This window comes from Rhincodon typus, chromosome 7, assembly GCF_021869965.1.
Source record: "Rhincodon typus isolate 14 chromosome 7, sRhiTyp1.1, whole genome shotgun sequence".
Lineage (NCBI taxonomy): Eukaryota > Metazoa > Chordata > Chondrichthyes > Orectolobiformes > Rhincodontidae > Rhincodon > Rhincodon typus.
In genome coordinates this window covers 24,786,240-24,809,538 of record NC_063338.1, presented here as the reverse complement: position 1 = coordinate 24,809,538, position 23,299 = coordinate 24,786,240, and the positions used below count along the sequence as shown (strand labels likewise).

The 23,299-nt window shown below is 39.1% G+C and overlaps 1 long non-coding RNA gene across 2 annotated transcripts; it reads left to right on the top strand.

The window, feature by feature from the left end:
* The first annotated feature begins 3,707 nt into the window (after positions 1 to 3,707).
* On the top strand, positions 3,708 to 21,080 carry LOC125483549. 2 transcript variants are annotated; one of them, XR_007262493.1, is made up of 5 exons: positions 3,708 to 4,041; positions 4,323 to 4,492; positions 19,524 to 19,606; positions 19,965 to 20,282; positions 20,391 to 21,080. It is a non-coding gene; the product is annotated as an uncharacterized LOC125483549 (long non-coding RNA). The 2 variants fall into 2 exon arrangements; XR_007262492.1 differs by lacking the exons at positions 3,708 to 4,041; positions 4,323 to 4,492 and adding an exon at positions 4,776 to 5,078.
* The last annotated feature ends 2,219 nt before the right edge of the window (positions 21,081 to 23,299 follow it).

Here is a 23,299-nt window from a genome sequence, read left to right as displayed (position 1 = left end):
ATTTTCTCTCCTCCGGAGTCTTGTGTTTAGTTTATAATCACAATGTTTAGACATTTGAAAAAGAAAAATGATACAAAAGCATACATGTTTCAGTAGGAGCTCTCAGCTGAATCTTTGATGTTATTCAAATCACTGAAGAGCTAGCAATGATACTAGTTTTGAATAGTTAATGCAGTACAACATTGAAGTTTTACATTATCCTGTTACACAGGTCTTGAAAGGCCTGCAATTATGCAACAAGAAACGTTTGTCAGGATTTTGGGTCATACTGACATGGGGAGCGTACTTTTTTTTTGAAAAAAAAGGACTACGCTTTGGTTGGATTTTTTCTTCATGCACAAAGTCAGATGGAACAGGATTCAAAATACTTTGCCTCTGAATAATTGGATGAGAAGAGGAGGCTGATTTTTATCACCACCCCCCGCCTCCACCACCCTCTTGACTGATCCAATATGGTTCCAAACACATTAGGAGCACCTGCCCAAATATCACGTCTAAGGCTACCCAACCAGTGAGCATCATAGCCAAACTTGCCTTGATTTCAACTCATGCCCAAGTGCATTTTCCAGTCAGGGCCACTGAATCCCATCATATTTTCATCATTTTTACGACAGTGGTTTTAAAATCCATGATCTTTGTCTTAACTGTTACCCTGACTAAGTTCAAATAACTCAGCACTGACAGAATAGAACAATATTAATCTTTATTGCTGATGTATTCCCTGTCTTATTCAGCTGAATATCAGGGAAAATCAATGTTAGTTTAAGAATTTTTTTATGCGTTGTTTGATAAAATAGACATGACTTTCTAATAACATTTTAAAGAACCAAAAAGTTAATTTTATCCAAGAATAGGGTTTTTTGGAAATGATGTAATACTCAAATTTTAAAAACATACTTATATAGTTTGACTGCAGGTGGATATTACCAAGTGACTACATTTTTCCTGTAAAAAAATCACAATACCTCTGCCTCAATCTTATTTCACAGATTATCCAGTCATTTCTTCCTCGTTTTATTTTTTAAATTGGAAAATGCAAAGTAAAATGAAGAATACTGGATCAAAGCAAGTCTCAGAATCTGAATTTGTTAATATTTCACTTCATGGGGCTTTCAATGCAAAACCTTAAATGATCTTTTCTTGTTTCATATTTTCCCTGCAAGTTTAATTTCAGTTCCATGGACAGGCCTGTTAATAATAAGTATGAATTACAGACAAGTGGTTTTTTGAATGGGTGCAATTAATATTGCGGCCTTTCATATATCTGTGCATGATCTTCAAGAACTGTACATTCACAATACTAAGACTGCAGTATTAACATCCCTTCATTTCTATATAGGCCAAAAAAATAAAAAGCCATGTCACAAAATATTAATGAAAGCCATGAGATCAAAACAATTCTCCAGTATATGAGCCTTCTAGCTACTGAGAACCACTCAGCCGACAATTTAAATGCCTGTGGCTAAAAAGCTATTAAACAAAAAAGATTACACTTCTCATAAATCAGACAAGTCTCTACTGCACTTCTTTTTTAAAATACAACATAAAAGAACATCTATTTCTTAATGTTCTAATTTGAGTGGTAGGATGGAAACAACCAAGTTTAGAAGTGAAATCGATTGCAAAACACCATTTTATAATGCAAAGTAGACAGATCATCTCAAGGACTGCTGATAAATTGAAAGGAACACTGAAAAGCAAGAGCTCCAGTACCTGTGATGAACTTTATGGATGGCAGGATTTTTGCATAGTAAATGAGATCTGAGCAATGCAAAACTCTGGACAACTGAGTGGCAAACTCAGTTTCATCTGACCAACATGAGATTTCTATTATGAATCTTAATTTAAAAAAAGATTATCAGCGCCACAAAATAAGAAAAACATGAATGTTCTGTCTAATCTGTAAACCAAATTGATGCAGACTCAGATTTTATGCTTCCAATCTCAACTTTTAAAACAGTTAAACAGCCTATCTTGACATAATGCTCATCATCTTGATAATTACTTATTGGATATTAAAAAGTTCCCATTAATCTGAAAGGCATTACAACATCAGAAATCCGTCTATGTTAGGCAGTAAGTTGATAAATTTCCATTTGTTTACGTTGGTGAGTCCCAATAGAACAGGTTTGAACACGTTCTGGGAGTTAATCTGGATTTCGCTTTTAAAACTGATGTTTAAGTTGTGAAACAGTGCAATCAAATGTATATATTGTACAAACACACACACTGGGATAAATATAGTAAATTCAGACGTTAATCATCATCTGGACGGGGTTGCCAAGGCACCTATAGTTCCGACTGCTCTAAACTGAATTGATTCAATACAGTTGAATTGGAAACAACGTAAGGTCTGTTTCCGTGCTGTATGACTCTATAACTGTTTGCAACATTGAAACGCAAACTTTAATCGCTTAGGACTGGAACAACTTACTAATATTTGCTGATTTACGCATTCCAGCTACAAATGATCAAATCCGGGAACCAAGGAATGGGGGTCAATGTCAAACTTATAAAGTCGAGACCTACGTGTGTATTGCTGCGATAGAAAAATCCAATTGTCTACAAAAGGTTCATAAACTATCTTCGCACCCAGTTGTCTATTTCACTGGTTTTCAAGACTTCAGCACTGGAGGAAAGCAAAATACCTAGGTTGGTTTTATAACTGTCGCTCCATCAGCTTCCTTTAAAGCTAAGGTAATACTGTTGCACAATGTGCAACTTTTCGGTCGCGTTCAGAAGAGCTCGCACAAGTTGTCACATATGTAACTGTGTACTTGCAAAAGGAGCACGTACGCTCGAGGTTTCCGCATCCCTGAACGCGTTGACTTAAACAACGAAATCGACACACTGAGAAGTAAAGATCCAAGAGGCTTATGTACGAATAGGAGGTTGTGGGGCCGGAGGGGACACTAAATAAGAAGGGGGGGGGGGGTGGTTGGAGGTTGGAGGAGAAAGAATGAGGGAGGAAATCCCATTGCAGACTTTGACAGGGGGAAGTGAATTTACCTCCCAGTGCAGCCAGCGCCAGCGCTATCCATCCATTCGTCCAGTTCCTTCAGCACAGTCCCCAGTGACAGGGGCGAGGTGCAGGCGATAGCTTTGCAAAGCACGCCAGCCTTTTCCCCTCGCCTCACCCCCCCTCACTCCCTCAGAAGCCCAAACATACAGCACTGCACCTTCCCAGGGCCAAGCGACTCACACCCAGCAAACAATAACAACAACAACAAAGTCTGCCTTTACAAAAACAAAACATTTCCACCAGCCGCGCTGTTCCATTCTCTTCCCCCCACCCTTCTAATTCTTATTCACTCACCTCAGAACCTCTTCCCTCTTTCTTCTCCTCCTCCCCTAGCTCCAGTGGCAGTTCTTCTCTCCGGAATAAACTGCGAGTTATTTTACTTTGTGTTTTTTTTGAAGAGCCGACAGTCAGAGCGTTGACCGGGTCAGTGCAAAAAAAAATTCTCAATCCTTTCCACTTTTATTTTTTAAGGAAAGAAAACGTGCCCTAAGAGTCTGTCTTTTGCTTGCAGGACAGGAGTTTCTGATGACTGTGTCGGGTGCGCGCCCAGTCCAAGCCGGTGCTGGTGCTGGTGCTGGCGCTCGCGCTTCCCCTCAGCGCGGGTTGGGGCGGCTCACGCGCGCGACCGAGCACGAGCCTAAAGCTCGCTCTTGCCGGAACCAGGGCACGCTGTGTATATGCAGGCAGGAGTCAGAAGCAATGAAGCCACTTCACTGAAACATGCAGGCTCTGTTCTGCAATGGAAATGCACGCTGGCAATGATAGTCCTGTAATCTTGAAGGGTTTTATTTTAAAAGAAAGGAATTCCTTCAACACTCCCCAAACACAGGACAAAATTTAAGACCTGCATTGACAGAGGGCCTTTTCAGAATCTCAGGACGTCCCAATTCACCTCAGCCAATGATACATGTAGTCATTCATTGTACTGGAGGCGACACGGTAGTAATATACAGAGAGTAAAATCGCACACATGAACCTGAGCAACAAGCAGTCATTAGGAAACCGACACCAGATTTGTTGTGAGTATACTGGCAAGTAACATGTTTTCAGGCAGACCAGGAGGTTTGGGTATCAGGCTGTAATTTAATGCGATGATCCGATAGGTTTTATACCAATGTTTGGTGGTGTTCACCCGCTCTCTTTTTCCACCGGGACATTGTTCCACGTGCCGTGAACTGCGGCTGATCACTTTCAGAATTTTTTTTATGTTCGTTGAAGAATCACTCATCGCGGGCAGTGGAAAGCATTGGTGAATTTATCGCAAGCAGGGCATATAATTGTATTGCGTTTCCCCTGTCAGAACCGAAATAAACAGGAGCACGCGTGGAGCGGGGACCTCTAAAGACTTGGACAATACAGAGAGAGCGAGACAATCTACATGTCGTGATGTTCCGAGCTTTCATGTAGAGAAGGGGGAGGGACTGCACAACCTTGCTAGTTTAGACCTAATGAATTAAATGCCAGAAACACGTGAGTTGTTCGAAATCCTCATCATTCTTCATCTTACAATGCAACGGTCACTCGCGAATCCCTAGCTTCGCTCCTGGTGAAATAGCATTGTCCAATGTTGCGATAGAACCGACTAAATCGCTTCCCATCACAGACATGCAAAGTAAACACCAGAATTGTCTTGGTTGCTATGACTTCATCCGAATGTAAACACGGTATATTTTGGGATATGACGCCAGTTGCCATGAGTACAATCCTTTATATTTTCCAGAGAGTAGTAATGTAGCTGCAGGGGCCAGGAAAGTTTAGAAATGCCGTAAGCATGAGTTTCATAAGCTGCTTTCTCTGCAAAATAAAAAAAAGAACGGCGCCCACACATAATCAATCACATTTCATTTGATTTCCGAGTTCGAGGGAAGCGATGCTGCATTCAAACACTCTCGAATTCCGATTAAAGTGACAGAACACATTCGGGCTGCAATCAAAAATAGGTTGCTGGGAACTTCACGAATTTGCGGACTGGTTGCATTCACCTATTGACCGAGAAAGCCTCAGCGCTGCAACCTCACGGATAAGGATAACAACCGATCGAGATATTAATTGTTAGGTAACTAATATTCGCGGTTGCGAAATATTTCAGACTAGATGTTTCAAAGTTATAGGTACTGGGCTGAAGCGTTTCAGATATGAATAGAAATTGGACTGGGATTGCTTTACTTAGAGTAGAGGGGACATGATTGACATGCATAAAATTACATTGATAGGGTAGACCAGAAGAGATTCTCCCCCCTGCTCGAGAGATCAATGACCGGGGGCGTAGATTTAAGGGGCAGAAGGTTTAGAGGGGATGTGAGGAAAAACCTTTTTATTCAGAGGGTATTAAGGATATGAAACTCACTGCCTGTAAGGATGATAGATGCAAAACCATCTCTGCACTTGCAATGTCAAGACACACAAGGCTGTGGGCCACGTGCGGAAAATGAGATTTGAATAGTTGGATGATTGCTATTGACTGGCATGTACGCAATGGGCCAAAGGGCCTTTTACTGTGCCATAGATCTCTATGACTATAAACACACATAGTCAGTTGAATCCTGCTAAACTCTGCCATTGTTTATCTGTTGTTTCTCTATAAAGTAAATTGTCTTTGAATGAATCTGTCACAAACCTATCTTAACACTGAAACTTGCAGGGCTCAGAAAATATTTACAATACCTGTAGTTGGTTTGAAGGCTTTTCTTTCTCCACAGGGAGGATTCTGAATGAGGTAATGTATAAAATGGCTGAAAATCACTTTCTTAATACTCTACATAACTATTTAGATTGTAGCCTCTCCACTGGTCAACAAAATAGCCATTTTGCTGTTATGAAGTTTTCTTCCTGTTGTTTTACATGCCATTCTATTATATAACTCTTAAATGTGGCTGTTGCATTTACCTCCCAGAGGAATACCAACAGCCTCCCTCACAATTCATTATTCAATAGTGTTTCTGTAAATCCCTAATCACACAGTAAACTTTATGAACTGCAGTTAGTTCCGAGGACATGTTCCTCTGTCTTGATCTCTTGGTGACCAAACCAATTCATGGATAATTCTAAAAAGACAATGTCTTGTTGCTCTAAAACTCATCGGCTTTGCAAATGCCTCAAAAATATAATTTAATTTAAACAGTACAAAAACATTCATTCCAGAGTTAGCTTTAACTCATTTGGTGCCACCAACACCTGACTAATTTCAAACTGAGAGCTAACAGAACTAAAGGAGTGCTGCATTATCTGAGGTGCAGCCTGTCAGAGATTCAGACAATGGTGGTATAATGAGAATGCACGTGTTGGTATTATAATAAAGTATAAAGTGACCTGATACTGACATCAACAGTCACATGCTATTGATCTGCTAAGTGAGGATAGAATAATCTGTTTTAAAGTCATATTAGTAAAATGAGGATTCAATACATTAAATAAAGAGTAGCTGGAGTTTGTGAGAGTCAAGGCAATAGTCACTTTTAAGTGAGGCAGAGCCCCAGTGCAACACATTAAGAATGGAAATGTACAGACAAGTGATTAGTGTCTCAGTAGTGCAACGTTAAACCCCAAGTCCTAAACCTCATGGGAGCCTAGCTCATGAGGGGTGATGAGCTATTAGTTGTTTCAGTGAAGAAAAAACAAACCAACTGCCCAGAAAGCATAACATTTTCCACTGTAATTTCCTGATGTCCCAGGTGAATAATCCCTCTCACAATTAAATCCAACAAACACAGATCATTCATCTCACTTGTGCAAATAGGTGTGAAACTGCAGGCTAAGCATTAACTGCATATCACAATGTAATTGATTGACTGTAAAATGTTATAGAACTTTTTATGAGATGGAAAAAAACATTTTAATTACTCATTTCCAACATATTCAAATGTTGATATTCAGTTCATGTAGCATGGATATAATGGTTTGAACTCTGCTGTGTTGCCAGGAAATTTAGGAATAGGTGGGAGTGGGGTAGCTCTGTTACATTAGTGTGAGTTCAGAAATCCCACGACACCAGGTTATAGTCCAACAGGTTTATTTGAACACACAAGCTTTCGGAGCATAGCCCCTTCACCTGATGAAGGGGGTATACTCCAAAAGCTTGTATTTTCAAATAAATCTGTTGGAATATAACCTGGTGTCGTGTGACTTCTGACCTTGTCCACCCCAGTCAACATGTTAGTATGAGAGAGTACCTTAATAAAGAAGATCAAGATATAGAATCAGTATTGGTAAAGAGAAGAAAGGGTAAGAAATTATCACAGAAAGAGAGGGAGTGAATTGAATTATTTTACTCTTCTCCTCTTCTGCTTATTATACAGGTGATTTTAAAATTTTCTTTTCCTTTTTCCCAAACCCTAGTTGTGAAGTCCAATTTTAACATGCCCTACAGCAAATTCTTTAGGGTTAAAATTAGGTAGGGTTTATTTACACATTCAAACCCCAGGAGAAGTGTTTATCACGGCATGCACTAGCACACACATAAGCATGCAAAGAAGAAAGAAAGCAAAAAAAAGGAAAATAAGATGTCACAATAATAAGTCGCTTAAATAAGATGTCACAATAATGAGTCGCTTAAATATCAAAGGTATTGGCTTTAATTCACATTGCCTTGCTGGACTTTAATCTATTCTATGTCCAGTCAGTTCTTTCAGATGGTCAGGCAGAATTCCTATTTTGAAGGAGCTCTGATGCAGCTGGAAGAGTGGCAACACAATTATTGAAGATAAGGAATTAGTTCACTTTTCCAGAAAAATGCAAAATTCTTCCTGAAAGCAGTGTTTTCAGGGAGGAACAGACACCAGACAGGCTTTTAGATTAACCTGGACCTGCTTTGCTGTTTTCTGTCCTAATGATAAAAGCAGGTTCATTTCAAAGTTTATGAGCTGTAGAGCATTAAGGCTTTTCAAAGACCATAAGTTTCAGTCATGTGGCTGTAGATTCTGGATGAGTCACTTTGTTACTGTGATGGCTTTGATGCATCTGGTCGTCACCATCATGTGTTGTAGGAGATAAATCATGGAGCTATAAGTGCCATCTCAGACTTAAGGTTTTGGTGTTTTCTTTCAACCAAACCTAAATGGAGAGATGCATGCTGTCTGTGGGTTTGGCTCAAAAGTCTACAAAATGCAAGGATATGACATTTCATGTGGCCTTTTTTCCATTGAACTTTTGAGACACATTCTGAGGTTGCTGGTACCTATGATAAATACAACATATGCCCACTTAAAGAAAAGCAAGGGCATTTAGATTCATTTATTTAATAAAAAGGATTTCTCTTCATGCTTTGTGGGCATGGCAGAGTCACTTAGGAAAGTAGTTTAAAAGCCTCCTGACAGCTTTACTGTGGGATGGAAAATACAGGAAGAAATAATAGGAGCTCGTAAGAAGAGTACTGCAAGAATGATGGGTGGTTTTTACCTTCATATAGATTAGACAAATCAGATTGATAAATACAGCCTGGAAGCTGAGTTCATAGAGAATATTTGGGAAAATTTCTTAGAGCATAGATTCGAGTGCCAACCAGAAAATAGACTACTTTAGACCTGGCAATGTTCAATGAAAGAGAATTAATTAATAACCTTATAATAAAGGAGCCTCTAGGCATTAGTGATTGTAACATGATAGAATTTCACATTCACTTTGCAGTTGAGAAGTGTGGGCTTAAGACTGTTATCATAAACACGATTGCAAGCAATTACCATGGTATTAACACAGAATTAGAGAAATGAAGTTGCAAAAAGGATTAAAATGTAGGACAGTAGAGAATCAATGGCAGACATGTACAGTGATCTCTCATAATTCTCAGCAAAGAAAAATTTCTTTGATTTAAAAAATGCTCGGGAGAATGTTGTATTACCTGGTAGGTCAGAAATTTGAACAAATTTCAGAAATCGGCAAAGAATGATGAAAACATAATAAAGATGAATAAATGAGAGTATGAGGGAAAGCTAGCTAAAAATATAACAAATAGATTTTATAAAGGAAAGAGTAATTGTAGTGAGTGTTAGCCCATTAAAGGGTGAGAATAGGAAATCATGGAAATGGTGGAAATGATAAACAGGTATTTTGTGCCTGTTTTCACTAAGACACACACAAAAAACAACTCTTGAAAATCATGTGGTAAAAGACAGGGAGAAACTTAAACCACAAGGATAATGATATTGGGAAAAGTAATAACTACAGGTTAGCAAGTCCTCTGGACCTGGTGGCTTTCATTTTAGACTCTTAAAATAAGCAGAGATAACATGCATTTGTTGTGATCTTTCAAAACTCCGTAGATTCTGAAATGGTCCCAGCAGATTGGAAAGTTGTTAATTTAACACTTCTGTTCAAGTACAGAGTGAGATAGAAAGCAGGAAGCTATAGTCTAATGCCTGTCATGGGAAAGTACAATTAATAAGGAGACTATAGCAGGACATTTAAAAATCATTTTACAATCAAGATTCAATATGGTTTTGAAAAAAACATTGTTTACTTTACTTCGTCAGAGAACTCTAATAATATTCAAGGAGAACCTACTGATGTGGTCGATTTGGGTTTCTAGCAAGCATTCAACTAGATACCATAGCAGTGGTTACTACACAAGATAAGAGCTATTGGTGTTGAATTAACATGTTACCGTGGACAGGACATTGCTTAGGTAACAGGAGTAGCATAAATGGATCCTTTTTGGGTTGGTAATCTGTAACTAGTGGAATGCAACAGGAGATCTCTGCTGGGGCCTTAATTATTTATAATCCATTTCAATTTCTTGGGGCCAAATGTATGATAGCTAAATTTGCTGATAACACAAAAACATGAAGGAAAATAGATTGTCAGCCGGACATAGAGTCTATAGAGGGATTTGGATAAATTGTGAGCGGACAAAAATAGGTAGATGGATTATGATATGGGAAAATCAGGAGCCTGTCATTTTGGGCAAGACAAATAGGAAAGCAGTATGTTATTTGAACTGAGAGCGATTACTGAAAACTCTACATTACAGTGACATCTAAATGTCCTAGGTCGTGAATCACAAAAGGTTAGCGTTGAGTTCCAGAAAGAATCAGGAGGATGAAGCTTTAAATATAAGACCTTTATTATGGAGATACTTACTCTCCATGCAGCAAGATTAGACTAAACTGTTTCTTGCCTAAAAGGGCTGATCAGTCTCTTAAAGTGACAATCTGCCATATTTACACAAACATACAACAGTTAGGGTGCAGGTGCAGCAAGTGATTAGGAAGGCAAATAGAATCTTGGCATTCATTGTGAGGGGAATTGAATATAAAAGTACGGCAAACTTTGTTTTAACTGGCACCTTATGAATTGGCACCCTCAATAAACCAGCAAAAGCTATATACCTCAAATATGGGAAGTTTACTCCATTATTGCAATCTCCAAGTAGTCAGTTTAGTGTGTGCATGAGTAAGCTCTCTGCCGTTTAAGTTTTACTTAAGGCAAAGTTGGATTATTACTTAAGTGATTTACGCTGTAAATAAAATATAACAGTGATGTGTACATCTCCAGCATTATGTCTCTATTACTTAGTGTGTGTTTTTACATTGATTATGTGGACCTTTTGATCAACTGGCACACTCCTGATCCCATTGGTGCAAGTTCATAAAACATTTCTTGTTGAGATGCTGCTGCAGCTGCAGTGGACTGTGGTTCAGCTGCATTTGGAATACTGTGTGTTAATTTTGGTGTCTTTGCCTAGGAAAGGATATAATTGCATTTGATGCAGTACAGATAATGTTCAGTCATCTGATTCCATGAAAGGTTTATCTAATCAGAGAAGATTGAGCAGATTGGGCATCTACCCATTGAGGTTCAGAAACATACCCATTGAGGTTCAGAAACTGTGATCTTATCGGAACACACAAGATCCTGAGAGGAAGTGACAAGGTGGATGCTAAGAGGATGTTATTCCTTGTTAAGAACACTAGGAAGTAACTTTAAAAGTTAGTGGTTTCCCGTTTAAGACTGTGAGGAGAATTTTCCGAAAGGGTTGTTAGTCTGTAGAAATCTCTTCCCCGCAGAGCAGTGGAAGCAAGAGAGTCAAGGGTTATAGGGGGCACACCTAAAAAGTGAAGTTGAGACCACAATCAAATCAGCCATTAGCTTATCGCAGAGCAGAGCAGACTCAAGGGGCTGAATGGCCTACTCCTGTTCCTTGTTCTTCTGTGTGTCACCGTTTGTTTCTTCAGGAAGGTGCACAGCAAGAGTCAGGAAATCTGCTCGAAGGGACATAACTCAGAGCTACTTATATACATGTGCAAGCTGTTCTGTCAAGCTGTAAAGAGCTTTTACAAATGTATGAAAAAGGAAGTGTGTAGCTAAAATAAACATTAGTCCCTTAGAATAGAGATCAGAGAAATTATGGGAAATGAGGAAATGACAGAGACTTTGAACAATTAGCTTGTGCCTATCTTCAAAACAGAAGAGACAAGTTACATACCAGAAATAGAGGATGAGCAAGGGGCTAAAAAGAATGACAAACTTAAAGTAATTAATTCTGGAAAAGAGAAAATAGTAGAAAATTTAATAAACAAAACTATGGGCAGAAGTTGGCCAAACTAGGCTTGTACCTGCTGGTGTTTAGAAGAGTAAGAGGTGACTTGATTGTAACATACAAGTTATTGAGGAGCCTTGAAAGGGTGGACGTAGGAAAGATGTTTCCTCTTGTTGGGGAATCTGGAACTAGGGAGTTACTGTTTAATTATAAGGGGTGGCCTATTTAAGACAGAAATGAGAATATTATCTTTGGATGTTTTTAAGGCAGATTGAGGTAGATTCTTGATAACCTTTCTCTCCCTTATTTATCAGGGTATGCTACTTCTACTCCTAAATTAAATGTATATTTCACCTGATAAAACCCTCAGATGTATGCTAAAAGAGGTAGTTGCAGATATAGCTGTACTGGTTATGCATTTCCTAGATTCTGGAGTGTTCCCAGTAGATAAGAAGTAAGCAGATGTGATGTTGCTGTTAGGAATTCTTAACAATGCACTGAGAAAATCATTATATAATCAAGCAGAGTCAATGTGATTTTATGGAAGGGAAATCATAAATGGCTAACATGCTGCGGGACTTTCAGGATTTAACTGTTAGGGTAGATAAAGAGGAGCCAATGGTCATGGTATACTTGAAAGTTCATTCAATAATGTGCCACATAAAATATTAATAAGCAAAATAAGGCCTTGTGGAGTTGGGGTTGCATATAAGCACAGGTAGAGGATTAATTCACGGACAGGAGGCATAAAAACAGTGGGCATAAAAGGGCATTTTCAAACTAGCAAGCTGTGACCAATGGGTTGCCACAAGGATCAGTGCAGGGACATCAGCTATTTACGATCCACATTGATAACTGAGACAAGGAGATTGAGTGTAATGTATCAAAGATCATTGATACAAAACTAGATGGGAATGAAAGCTGTGAGGAGGACAGTCCGCAAATAGAAATAGAGAAGTTATGTGACTGGGTAATAAAGGGATTAGGGATTGTTGGAGTATAATTTAGTAAATGTGAGGCTATTCACTTTGGAAATAATGATAGAAAAGAAGCCTTTGGGTGAAAATGCACCTTGATTACAGTGTTGACCTTGGAAGTGACTTAACACAGGCTTACGAGGTCGCTGGGATGCATGGGATGCCCTTTGATGTGAGGCTCAGTAAACTGGGCCTTTATTGTCTGAAATTTAGAATGAAGAGAGGGAACATAATTGAAACAAGCAAGATTACGAGGGAACTTCGTAGAATGGCTGTCTAGAAGTTGTTTCCTCCGGCTAGAAAATCTAGAACACAGGGACAAAATCTCAGCATAAGGAGTTGATCATTTAGGACGCAGTTGAGAAATTTCTTTAAACAAAGCGTTCTGAATCTTTGGAATTCTCTAGGCCAGAGAATTGCAGAAATTGAAGTACTTTTCCATTTTTGCACACGTGTGTCGTGTCATATATATACTTGCAGATGAGCAAAGCGTCTGAGTTTCAGAGGTGTCCACAGTAGGTACAGCCTATCTACAAATTGGACCATATCTTCTGATGAGGATCAGATCTTACCTTCTGCAAAAGCAGAAATTGCTGGACAAACTCAGGAGTTCTGGCAGCATCTGTGGAGAGAAAGCAGAGATAATGTTTCAGGTCCAGTGACCCTTTGCCAGAACCTTAAGAGGAGTTGTCTATGTGAACGTCCAAACCAGGAGCCTTCCAATCCAGGATTCCATACAGTCATCAGTGAAGTGGATCACTATTGAAACCCTGGTCCTTTTCTCATGAGAGTTTCTATTGTATTCCAGGATTTAAAGGGCTTCAATTTACTTTCACAGATACTAAAAGAGGAAAAATGAGTAAGGTCAATGAGGGTTTAGGATGCCAGATGGTTTGGGGTGAAGGGTGCCTGGCCGGTGAAAGCATTGGGTTGCCAGACAGGTGAAACGTTAAGGCGCCAGTAGGACGGAGGTAGGCTGACAGGAATGTGAGGGGCTGGGGTGGCAGGTGGGCAAGGGCATCTTTCCAGGTCAGTGAGGGGTATAATGCATGAGAGGGTCAGGCAATGTCTTTACTGGGGAGTGCCCAGTCTTGCTACTGGAGAATAACAGGTCTGTCGGCTAAGGTAGGGTGGGTCAGGAAGTTCAGGTTGGGTTCTGCCAGGTGAGAGAGGCGCGGTGTTGGATTCCTTTGGGAAATTGAGTTATGTAAATCAGCCCGATAGTTACCCAAGCCTCAGCAGGTTTTAATTCCTCTAATGTTTCCTGGGTAACTACTAAGCTGAGATCTTCTGGAGTCTCCAACTCTCTAACTTGGTGTTGGGGAATTTTTCAGAGGGTCTCACACACCAGACAATTACCCATTTGATATTGCAATTTCCTGGGCATTTCAAAGGGAGCCAATTGAATTGGAACCCTGCCAACGCTACAGGAATGAATATCTTCCTATGGGAAGATCTGAGCCATTAAGGCTTACTGTGCTGTTTATTAGCTCAGAGGTCAAACTAATCCTACGGGGTGGCTTCTAAGCACACCATGAAGATGGCATAATTCTACGCCTTATACAATGGCTTCTGATGAAGGTTAATTGCCTTGAAATGTCAAATCTGTTTGTCTCTTGACAGGTACTACCTGACCTGCTGAGTATTTCCACCATCTTCTGTTTTTATCTCAGATTATCATCGTCTCTGATAATTTGATTTTGAAATATTGAACACTGTTACAGTCTAGAGTCAAAATATCACCAGCAAACTACGTTGAGGCATCAGTGAATTTCTCAGATCACAGAATTATTTCAGTTTGGGGTTCACTACTGGCATTTACATGCAACATTGACATTTCATGGGAGCTAGAATTCAAATATAGCAAGAATATTATTCTGGAAAATGTACATCATAAATTAATGTCACTGATGATAGTTATTCAATGGCCACTTTTGGTTGCAACTTAATGAACAAAGTTCAGATTCTTACTCTCATAAATATATTTCTACTTGAGCAAGGCAATGAAAGTGGCTAGTATCTATGAAACAATGAAAACAAATAACTGGATACTGGAAAACTGAAACGAAAGCAGAGTGTGCTGGAGAAGCACAGCAGGTCAGCAACATCTGTTGAGAGAGAAACAGAGATAATGTTTCAAGTCCTGTCATCAGAACCATTCTGACGAAGGGTTACTGGACCCAAACAGTTAACTCTGTCTTTCTCTCAACAGATTTGCTGTGTTTCTCCAGCTCTCTCTGCTTTCGTCTCTGAAACTATGTCCGACTTTACATTATGCTTGGGGCTTTGAGGAATTGAGATGATATTACAAACAATAAAATATTTTAAAAATGTAAATGTAAGACTATTGCTATCTTATCTTAAAAAATAGGAAATATAGAGCTTGTATCTATGCTTTATATATGGAGGTTCATTCACAATGATATAAAATTCAAAGTGACTGTTGAAACCACTGTGTCAGACAATGATTTGCAAATGAGTTAGGACGTGCAACCAGCAGGCCTTAAAGGAAAATGAATTTTACAGTCGCTAACATCAAAACAAATAAAGTCGATTTAAAAAGAAATCTAGAAAGAACAGCAAACAGAAATTATCCATAACATCAATTACTGTCACTTACGGCAGGGGGTTTCTATGTGTGATTGATGAGGAAATTATCCAGTCTTCTCCATACAGGCTGCGAAAAGTCTGTGAAAAATGAGGTTGATTAAAAAAAACATCTTTTTCAGTTATCTACTTGCTTAATAAAACACCCTGATGTCTTATAAATTATATTGCATAAAGAAGAAAATAATACTTGTGCTACAAAGTATATGATAGGTTATGATATTTTTGTAAACTAGCATTTAGTCTGGTATTTTTAAAATGAATCGCAGGCTACATGTTAATTATTTATAGCATCATTATCACAGCTGCACACTTTTGATGGTTACTCAATGTCAAAACTTCTGAAACCTTGCATGCACAAATTATATAATTTCCTTAAAGGTTGCAACACATGCCAATGCTAATCCCTTTAATGTCCCAAATGTAATTGACAAATATAAGTGCATATTGTATACAATCATGCTTAGTTGCTTGAACTCAGTGTACTGAGATTCAAATAGATCACTGTGTAGTACACTGTAATTCAGAGAAAAGTCTGAAATGAACTTTACTTAGCAATGGCTGTATGATGGTTGCAAAATTGATGAGGTTCTTTCATATTCAATGTTCTTATGTAGCTGTGTCAAATCTTATGGTAAAAGATCAAAGCATAGTAACATAATACAGGAATAGAGTGGGGGAAAAATACAGTTTGTTTGTTTTAATAGTCTGCCCAATCCTCACTGCCTACTTCACTTCCTTAAAAATCCTTATGTTTTGATCATTCTAATTAAATGTGGTCAATTAAATCTGAAACATTAACTCTGTTTCTCTCCACAATGCTGCCTGGCATTGAGGTTTTCTCGTAATTTTGGTTCCCATTTCAGATTAACAGTCACTGTAGTATTTTGTTTTTGTGCTAGCCATTTAAGTTTTAATTTGTTCCCCTTTTTTTTGTAAATAAGTACAGATAAATCAGGGACATTGATTTTTGATAGCCAAGTTAACATTTGCTGTATTTACATCAGGGAAGTAATAAATATAATTTGAAAAAAAAGCACTAGAATGTAGTGTTGTAATACAGTATAGCAGTTGTCCATATAAGAATAGATTATGCTGCAGGCCATGGCAATGTGACATCAGAATGCCTTGAAATGTAAACAGAAACAATTTGCAACAAAGGAAATGGCTGCTCTGATGAGTTTCATTTAAAAAAATAACAACAGCAAGATAGGGGTAGTAAGAACTGTCGATGCTGGAGTCAGCGATAACAGTGTGGAGCTGGAGGAGCACAGCAGGGCAGGCAGCATCAGAGGAGCAGGATAGAACGGCGTCAAACCCACAGATAAGGGAGGCGCAGTAGTGGTATAGCGCACGGACCTTTACATAGCCAAGGCCAGGTGCCAACTTTCTGAGACCTCCTCCTACCGCCCCCTTGATCATGACCCCACCCTTGACCACCAGGCCATCATCTCCCAGCCCATCCATAACCTTATCACCTCAGGTGACCTGTTACCCGCAGCCTCCAACCTCATCGTTCCCCGACCCTGCACCGCCCGTTTCTATCTCCTTCCCAAAATCCACATACCTGACTGCCCCAGCCAACCCATTGTCTCTGCCTGCTCCTGCCCCACTGCATTTACCTCTGCTTGCCTTGAATCTGTTTTCACCCCACTGATCCAGGAACACCCCCATTTCTGAAGATGGGTCCTGACCCAAAACATCAATTTTCCTGCTCCTCTGATGCTGCCTGGCCTGCTGTGTTCCTCCAGCTCCACACTGTGTTATCTCTATTTATAATAGCAAGATAGGATTTTTTTTTTAAAATGATCATTTTAAAAAATAATTGAAACACTTCAATTCAAAAATATTTCCAGATTCAGAAAATAAAATAGTGTAGTATAATTAAACTTTTTGAATGATTAAACTCTTTGGAAAAAATCACAGCAATGTGGGTGTGCGTTATACGATGTGAAAGACAGCAGGGTATTTAACCAAAGGCTGCCCTACTCAGTTAGATATTATCTTAATTGTCTTCAAATGTAGTTAGAATCTGGTGAAATATTATGGAATATCATAGGTAAAATTCGAATCAGTAACAGATCTGAGCTTTACAATTTCACATCTGTGTAGTACATTCTTGTTTATTTCAAGTAACTGCAGTTTCTTATGTGATGTTGAGTTTTTCATATAGTAAGTAACATAAGTGACAAAAGTATAGTCACACCATTGTCTATATATAGCCTTTCTTTAAAGTTCCAAACCACTGGTATGACAATTGTGGAGATGTAGACTATACTGTTAGATGTCTGATCTCAAAAGCCTACTTTCTTAACCCATGATATGAGTGTGTCAAATATTATTAAAATAAGCAAGTGTAACATTAATATTTTGTGGCTTTACCCTCACCATTAGTCCTGGCTATAAAAAAATTTGGCCCTTTTAAGTTACATTGGTTATCATGCAAGGAGAAGCCACGATGGCTACATCAGATGACAATGCACAGTGCCAACATTAATTAAAAAAGGTGAAACTGGTGGGTGAATCTTCAGAGAACAGGGCTGTTACGCAATCTTATTGCCTTAGACCAAAGGCAAAACTGTAGCAATTCTCAGTGAAACCATTCTCCTTTACAGCACCACCTGCAGTAATCCTTCCAACTCTTTCAAATTGAAGAGAAACGTGGGCTACATATTGCTAACGTGCTGTTTAAGCATTCAAACAATTTAGCTTTTATAAAAAACTTCTCCTTTTCATGCTGAGCCATTGTTATTTTACTATGAGCTAAATCCTAGCACAATTCCTGTTGGTAAGATTTTCTTCATTAGTTTTTTCTTGGGCTGTGGGCATCATAGAGTCATAGAGTTGTAAAGCATAGAAACAGACCCTTTTGTCCAACTCGTCCATGCCAACCTTATAACCTAAATTAATCTAATACCATTTGCTAGCATTTGGCTGATATCCCTCTAAACACCTCCTATTCATATACCCATCCAGATGCCTTTTCAATGTTTCCACCACTTCCTCTGGCAGCTCATTCCATACACGCACCACCCTCTGTGTGAAAAAGTTGTCCTTAGGCCCCTTTTAAACTTTTCCCCTCTTACCTATGCCCTCTAATTTTGGACTCCCCTACCCCGGGGAAAAGACCCTGGCATAGCCAGCATTTGTCGACCATCCCTACTGTCCCTTGAGCTGAGTACCTTGCTAGGCCATTTTAGAGGGCAGTTAAGGGCACATTGCTGTGGGTCTGGAGTCACATATAGACCAGACCAAATAAGGATGGAAGAATTCCTTTCTTAATGGCACATCAGTGAACCTTTTGGTTTTTACAACTTTAGATGGTGGTTTAATAGTTACAATCACTGAGACAGGTTTTCAATTACATTCAAATTCCACCAGCTGCCTTGATGGGTTTTTAAACCATGTCCTCACAGCTTTAGCCTGGGCCTCTGGATTAATAGTCCAATAAAATTATCACTATATCTCCGTCTCCCATTATGACAATATTTATATCATGTAATTCATCCTCTTCCAAATCTGAGGCTGGACACGTATGTAAATTGCGCCAGAAATTACACGCTTAAAAGAATTGAGCTGAGCAGAGTAACAGAGACTTTTGGAGGGTTTTAAAACTGCATCTATTCAAGAAGTGCAAGTCAGGTTAAAAAACTTTTTCTTTAAAGGTGAAAGGGGTTCTCTGGATTGACTAGCAACAATTCAGCACTTTTATCTGGAAATAACTGCACACACCCTGATGCAAGGGGAGATTGTGTGGCACAGTGAGTAGCAGCCATACGTCCAAGCCAGAAGCTCCAGGTTCAAGTTGCACTTCAGAGCTTGATGACAAGGAAAGTTTTCCTCATAACATGGCCAAACAAGTTCAACATTAACTTGAAAATCCTCCAGCACATGCCAATGGTGGATGATGAGAGATTCTTGGACAACCATGTGGTGGAAAGAGCATTGGAGATTCTACCATCACGATCTGCAGCTCTAGACTACATTGTGCATGGAAAACTACATGTTGCGTCAGCAGCACAGACTCCCTTAGTAAACTGCAACACACCACTGGGCTATGTAATAGAAATGAGTTTTTATTTTAGTCAACATTTAGTTCTATCCAACCAGCTGTTTGCTCAGTTTCCTATGATTATTCAATGACTTTAAATAAGTGAACTAGTATGTTCACTGCAGATTGGTAATTGTATTGAGAAGATCTAATTGCATCACTGTTTAACACCAAACTGCAAACAATTTAGAAATATGACTCAAACTGGCAAAATTCGATGCTGCCTGCTAAGTTTCTTAACTTTACAAGCTTTTAGTCTTATATATTTCATTTTATAACATCAGCATTTGACTGTGTGGATATATTGTAAAGCAATGAATTGTATTGGCAATGATACTGAAAGGTTTACAACTGCTACATATTCATTTATTTAATATATTGTCACTTTGTACCTAGGTACAGTGAAAAGTGGATAATGTCACCATGTTCCGGTGCTATTTTTGATTACAGAATAAATTACTGAATAAACTGTATAAATGGTAAGATACTGAATAAATTAATATTAAGTTGGTATTACTGAAACTGAAACAGCTTCAAAAGTACATCTTTCCCTCTCCATAGACTTCATGCTCTTTGCTCCTCTAGTTGCTCCCATCCAATGTTATCCTCGGGGTCCTGCCAATGTGCTCCTTTCTTGCAACCACAGCCTTCTGTGGGGAAATGCCTGCAACATCTTCCGTCACTTACTGTCACTCACCACAAACCCAACATCATTAATCCCTGCATGCCTTCTCTGCCGCCTACTTACTGTTCAGGGCATCTCCCAGTCTGCGCCAATAAGAACAGTTACGCCACCCACTTTCATCTCCTTTAATACCTGCTTCTGTCTTCTTCCAGGAGGAAAAGAGCACGTAAGGGCAGGAAGAGTCAAAATGGATGATGGACTGCCTGATATTTGGCTCCTTACCACTTACGTGGAGAGCACCTTGACTTGGATCACCCTGACCAGCTGACTGATCATGTCCAAGCCTCTAGACTGGTATCGGAGGCTCCCTTAGCCTTACTGTGCCTGGAGCCTCTAACTGAAGGCTATCTTCCTAGACTTGACTGAAGACTGCCGAGAACCATAATAAGCAGCACTGTGATATCTTTGGCTGAAGGACAAGTTGTGAAAAGGCAAGGCAGTAATGCTGTAAGCAAACAACTAAGCTCAAAGTGAGTGAGTGAGTGAGTGCTAAGAATGCAAGTGTACAGGTTAGCCCCCTGTGAGGGCCCAAGAATTCTTTCAATAAAATTGACTTCTCTTTGTATCCTTCCTTACAGATTACCTGCTCGTGGATCTCACATGGAGATCCCATATGAAATCCTCATGGCCTTGGCACAACTCTGAAGGTAACTTGAAGAAGCCAACAATTACAACTTCAGCAGGAACAGCAATCTCCAATGATTGGCACACTAACCCCAAAGGGAGAAGGAGCAAGTGAGGACCCAGCAAGGAGGTGGAGGAGATTGATGAGACCCTGCTTAAAAGCTGGATGAACACTGTAAAGTGTCATATGTATTTCTTTCTTTTTATACACTGTTATCTTGTAAATAAAAATAGTAATTTAACAGTTTGAAAAAGAGATCCTGCAAATCACATGCTCTGGGTAGAATTTATTAAAATAAGTAAAACTGCCAGAAATCGGCAGAAATTCTCAGAACTGTGGAGGTGTTCCTTGCACAATACTGGCTACAGATGGTTTAATCTGTACAGAGACTATGTTTGCCTTTGCATGCCTCCTTCAGTCAGCTGCTGGTCTGTTTTACCGCTCTTGAACAGGATCGATTTTGCTTTGCATGTGAAATTAAACAAGGATTAGTTGGCTAAATTAAAGATGATTTATGATAACTTTAGATAAAGAAAACATTAATCTTTAGCGTAACTGGTTAAAAAGAAAAGTGAGTATCCAAGGCCATCCCATCTTCCCCCATGACTTTAGGGCAGAACCATATGCTTTACAGGGAAAACTGGTTGCGAATGCCACAAAACTGCATGTTTCTGAAGTTGCCAATCTTCAATGCTCAGCATGCTTAAATAACTTTTCTCTCTATCCCATTATACATATTTAAATAAATAATATTTGCTTTGGATCTGCTATTATTTGCAAAACAGCTGCTTTTTGGCAAGAAAAGTCTATAGTTCTTGAATTCCTGGAAAAAAGAACTTGTATATTTTAATAGAGTATTGGTGGAATAAAAAAACCAAGTTACCTATGGACTTGGTGATCAGTCACAGATCACAGATCTGCAAGCCATGTTTCAGTGACATATATCCAGCGCTTTCATTCCCTCTCACATGAGTGTGTAATCCTGGATTATTATGTAGATAAATGTTATGCTCAAGACATTTTCCTTGAGCATCTAAGGGGAGAGGGAGCTTCATTTTTACTCACAGGTAGTTTTTTTCTCGCCTATTCCAATTAGTTAGAAGTCATGACATGAATTAATTGGTTCGAAATACGGAATGGTTACAGTAATGCAAGAAATTTAGAATAATTGGATCAATTTTGTGCTTGCACTGAATCTCAGAAGTGACTTATATTTTCGTTAGTTATCTAAAGCACAGGACTTGTTCAATATAGAAGTGTCCAAAACAGACATTCTCATGAAGAGTGACACGTAATGCCAGAGGAAGTGTCTCTGACCAAGTTGCTGAGTACCACCCCAACTGCCAGAAAAGAAAGCATGTTGAATCTATTAACTAAATCTCCTGCTTTATTATAATCTCTAGGTGCAAATTTGTAGCTTTTCATTTTCTATTCATACTGCTAGAAAGTTTTCCAACCATGATGAAATGTGAAAATAATTTTAGCATAGCTTTCCTGTGCTCACTATGTTTAATGAAAGTTGTACAAGCATAATGGCAGTGCCATCAATTTATATTTCTGTTTTCTTTTAACTAAAAATAAGGGACACAGAATGGCTGTGATGTTTATAAACATTTATAGTCAGCTTTTGAAGATGGATTTTGTTTATTTTACAGTCAATTTTTCTTTGATAACATCCACGTCAACTTGGTGTATTTTGCATCTAAATTTCTCAAGCTGGGGGAACATTTGCACGGTGCATTAGTCAACAATTCACATGTTTCCAATTAACTTAATGTTGCATTAGGAAAGTTACTATGCCCAATTTCCCACCCCAACTCCCATTTATGTTGTCTTGTTCCACTAACCAGTTGGAACTGAACTCACTTAACCTGTAGCTCCCTGGTTCAGTGTGATGGAAGAATAGCAAGCAATAGGACACTTCACAGCGAACAGGGAGTAGATCCCAGGGACCGGTAAGGAAAGGCTGGCAGTGACCAGAAGATTCCTATGAGATTAAGAAGTGGCCTCCAGTCAGTCGTCTAAATATGGCTGGTTAAGCTTTGCAAGAAGAATGTTTCTGATCTCATTGGTTTCACCTATGAGTTGGTATTGCTACCTGAAGGAACTGGGATCCAAAATTCTGATCACACATTCTCTTCTCTGGGCAAGTACATCACTTCTACTTGGCAAATCTGTCAGCTGCCCAAGTTCATGCAGCAAACAAACTGTATATGGATTAATTCTGCATAATGGCATGTTAATCCAAGAACACTTAAACCTTCATGTGTTTCTGCAATTAAGCACTTCTTAGAGACAGGAACAAATATTCATATCTTGTGGTTGTTTGAACACATAGTTGTCCCACATTCATTAAGGGGCATGTTTTCATGTTCGCACAAAGGGAAAAAAAAATTGTTCTTTTGACGCCTCAGATAAAATACCATGAAATGTCAATGATTGCTGTGCTTTGCTGTGGCAGGAACAACCCAAAAGCATCTTGTGCAATCATAATTCTTAAACTCATCGTGTGTCGATTTCCATTTCATGCTGATATATCTGGTTAAGACCGAGGACACCCATATGCTGCCTGGTTCAATTTTTAGGCTTTTGCCAGGCTTTTAAATAGGGCACCAGCACTCTCACCAAAATGTGAAACTGTCTACATTTAAATGCTGGTCAGTCGTTGGAAACTGACTGCAACTTTCATTAAAAAAGTGATATAAACATACAAAATGTGTGCTGGCCCCAGGTCTTCCAGACAGCCTAACTGGTGATTCTAAAAGGTGGAGCTCATTTCTTAGCCTCACAACAATCTTCTGACCAATGTTCAACTTATATCACCCCTCCTGGGGCTTTACTCCCTTCTCCACCTATCTCCCC